Source organism: Pongo pygmaeus, chromosome 1 (genome assembly GCF_028885625.2).
Source record: "Pongo pygmaeus isolate AG05252 chromosome 1, NHGRI_mPonPyg2-v2.0_pri, whole genome shotgun sequence".
In the NCBI taxonomy this organism is placed as follows: domain Eukaryota; kingdom Metazoa; phylum Chordata; class Mammalia; order Primates; family Hominidae; genus Pongo; species Pongo pygmaeus.
In genome coordinates, this window is record NC_072373.2 from 94,181,390 (window position 1) to 94,185,518 (window position 4,129).

Sequence of the window (4,129 nt, forward strand, 5' to 3'; positions counted from 1 at the left end):
CTACTGCTGACTAAAAGGCAGAGCCAGGTGTACAAGATGGAACATGAAGGCAGACTAGGAGCATGACCACTGAAGCACAGCATCATAGGGAGACGGTTAGGCCTCCGGATAACCGCGGGCGGGCCTGACTAATGTCAGGCCTTCCACAAGAGGTGGAGGAGTAGAGTCTTCTCTAAACTCCCCCAGGGAAAGGGAGACTCCACGGTCCACTTGGCAACGGGCGTCTTCCCAGATGCTGGCGTTACCGCTAGACCAAGGAGCCCTTTGGTGGCCCTGTCGCGGCATAATAGAAGGCTCACGCTCTTGTTTTCTGGTCACTTCTCACTATGTCTCCTCAGCTCCTATCTCTGTATGGCCTGGTTTTTCCTGGGTTATGATTATAGAGCGAGGGTTATTATAATATTGGAATAAAGAGTAATTGCTACAAACTACTGATTAATGATATTCATATATAATCATATCTAAGATCTATATCTGGTATAACTATTCTTATTTTATATTTTATTATACTGGAACAGCTCATGTCCTCGGTCTCTTATCTCGGCACCTGAGTGGCTTGCCGCCCACACAACCAAATTAAAAAATAACACAGAAGGGTAAGGTAAGTCTCCATTAAACCCAGGAAAGAGACTGGAAATCTCCTTTTTGGATCCTGTCTATAGTCACAGGTGAAATAAAAGAAATAAAAGGAAAGAAAAATGGGCAAAAGACTTGAATAGACCTTTCCCCAAAGAAGATATACAAATGGCCAAGAAGCACATGAAAAGATGCTCAACATCATTAGTCATTAAGGAAATGCAAATCAAAACCAAGTTGATAAAATGCCACTTCACACCCACTAGGGTGGCTAAAATTAAAACAAACAAAAAGCAGAAAATGAGCATTGGTAAGGATGTGGAGAAATTGGAACCCTTGGATATTGCTGGTGGGAATGTAACATGCTACAGTTGCTGTGGAAAACAGTGGCAGTTCCTCGATAAGCTAAACATAAAATTAGCGTATGATTCAGCAATTTTACTCCTGGGTATATACCCAATACAACTGTAAACAGACATTCAAACAAAAACTCATACACAAATGTTTATTTTTAGCAGCACTATTCAGAATTGCCAAAAGTAGAAACAACCCAAATGTCTATCAACCCATGAATGGGTAAACAAAATGTGGTATATTTACACAGTGGAATAGTATTAAGCAATAAAAAGGAATGAATGTATGCTACAACATAGATGAACCTTGAAACCATTAAGCTAAGTGATATAAACCAGATACGAAGGCCACATATTATGTAATCCTATTTATTTGAAATAACCAGAATAGACAAATCAATAGAGACAAAAAGCAGACTAGTGGATAAGTGATTGCCGGGAGTCTGGAGATTGAGGGAGAGAATGGAAAGTAACTAATGGGTTCAGGGTTTCCTTTTGGGCAATGAAAATGTTCTAGAACTAGGTAGTGGTGATGGTTGCACAATATTGTGTATGTATTAATGTTATTAATAGTAAATTTTATGTTGTGTGTATTTTACTATTTTTATTTTTATTTATTTATTTTTTTGGAGACGGAGTCTCACTCTGTCTCCCAGGCCGGAGTGCAGTGGCATGATCTTGGCTCACTGCAATCTCTGCCTCGCGGGTTCAAGTGATTCTCCTGCCTCAGCCTCCCGAGTAGCTGGGATTACAGACACCAGCCACCGTGCCCGGCTAATTGTTTGTATTTTTAGTAGAGATGGGGTTTCACCATGTTGGCCAGGCTGGTCTCAAACTCCTGACCTCAGGTGATCCACCTGCCTCGGCCTCCCAAAGTGCTGGGATTACAGGCATGAGCCACCATGCTGGGCCTACTATTTTTAAAAATTGATATTTCTAGGATGGGTCCCTCCTCCTAAGCTCCAGACTTATTTATAACTGCCTTAAAATATCTAATGGACATTTCAATCTTAGTATGATGGTTAGTTTTCTATCAACTTGGCTAGGTTATCCTACCTTTTTATTCAATCAAACACTAATATAGACCAGGCATGGTGGCTCACACCTGTAATCTCAGCACTTTGGGAGGCAGAGGCGGGTGGATCACTTCAGATCAGGAGTTTGAGACCAGCCTGGCCAACATGGGGAAACCCTGTCTCTACTAAAAAGAAAAAAATACAAAAATTAGCCGGGCGTGGGTGGCACGTGCCTGTAGTCCCAGCTACTTGAGAGGCTGAGGCATGAGAATCACTTGAACTTGAGAGTAGAGGTTGCAGTGAGCCCAGATTGCGCCACTGTACTCTAGCCTGGGCAATAGAAGGAGACTCTGTCTCAAAAAACAAACAAAAACCCCACTAATCTAGATGTTGCTATAAAGGTTATTTTGCTGGCACAGTTAACATCTAGTCCGCTGACTATAAGTAAAGGAGATTGCTTCAATAATGTGGGTGGGTCTCATCTAATCATTTGAAAAGCCTGAAGAGCAAAACTGAGGTTTCCCCGAGGAAGAAATTCTGCATTAAGACTGTAACATCACCTCCTGCCCCCAGAGTTCCCAGCCTGCAGGCCTGCCCTACAGATTTCAGACTTGCCAGCTCCTACAATCAAATAGCCAGTTCCTTGAAAAAAGAAAAAAGAAATATGCAGGCCAGGCGCAGCGGCTCATGCCTGTAATTCCAGCACTTTGGGAAGCCAAGATGGACAGATCACTTGAGGTTGGGAGTTCAAGACCATCCTGGCCATCATGGCGAAACCCCGTCTCTACTAAAAATACAAAAATTAGCTGGGCTTGGTGGTGTGCACCTGTAATCTCAGCTACTCGACAGGCTGAGACATGAGAATTGCTTGAACATGGGAGGCAGAGGTTGCAATGAGCTGAGATCATGCCACTGCACTCCAGCTTGGGTGATAAAATGAGACTCTGTCTCAAAAAAAAAAAAAGAAAAAGAAAAACTGTGCATATGTATATAAGTGCTCTGTATATAGAATATATTTTCTATATATACATATTTTACATATTATTTATAATATATTTTTATATATTATAAATTTTATATATTGTAGGAGAGAGGTCAGGGTGATGGGAGAAATTACAGGGAAAAACACAAACGTTCTTGGAAGGCCGGGAGGTTTTGCAAAGCTTCGAAAGAAAATTTGGCTGAAGGCAGCCAAATTCTCTTATTTGGAGCCTGAGAGCAAAGGGTAGATAACAAGGGAATGTGAAGGAACTTACCTAGATAAATTTGTTTACTCCTGTCTCCAGAAACCAACCTTTGATCATTCACACATAGGACTGGTCTCTACTTGGGGGGGTGGCAATGTTTATTACCCACAAATTGTGTTTGCTCCAAGCCTTTGTCATTAAATCTGTACTAAATAAATGTGAGTGTCACCAGCTTAGCAGGGCTGCGAACTCTTTTCAGCCCCTAGTGCTGGTAGTTCTCTATCCTGCTCTTTCACTGGATACCTATGTCTGAGTACTCCTTTCATTCATCGCTGGGCTAGAGTCTGTGGGACAGACTTGGCAGGTGGTGCCCCATGTGAGGAGTGCTCTAATGGATTGCAATGGAACCCTCGAAAACGAAGGTGAAGAGACTGTGCGGTCAGTAAGTCAGTAAGTCATTGGTGCCTGCTCAGGATTTCCAAATTCGAGGGAATTGTTCATGCTAGGGTTTCATCATGGACAACAGTTATCAGCTCAACAGCAACAGTATATAAAAGTATTGAAACAGCTGCTTAAAGCTAGCAGAGCCTCGGTTTCACAGGCTGAATTAAGGGACCTAATACAGACTGTTGTTTCCCCTAACCCATGATTCCCAGAAGAAGGCATGCTAGACATAGAGCTCTGGGAACAAGTGAGGAGAAATCTTAAACAACATTATGCACAAGGGCAACAGGTCCCAGTAACATCTCTAACGTTATGGGCCTTAGTCAGGGCTGCTTTGGCCCTGCTCTACACAGAAGAGCCTCAAAAGCGAAGGGAGGAGAAACCATCACCTTCCTATCTGCCTCCCTCTCCCTCAGCCCCACTATCACTGGGCAAAAATACCTGAGCCCCCTCCTCCAATAAATTGTTTTTTTTTTGAGATGGAGTTTTCGCTCTTGTCGCCCAGGCTGGAGTACAATGGCATGATCTCGGCTCACCGCAAACTCCGCCTCCC

The 4,129-nt window shown here is 42.9% G+C and overlaps 1 pseudogene; it reads left to right on the plus strand.

Annotated features, from left to right (window-relative positions):
• The first annotated feature begins 556 nt into the window (after positions 1–556).
• Positions 557–670, plus strand: LOC129023933 (small nucleolar RNA SNORA26; annotated as a pseudogene).
• Positions 671–4,129: the final 3,459 nt, after the last annotated feature.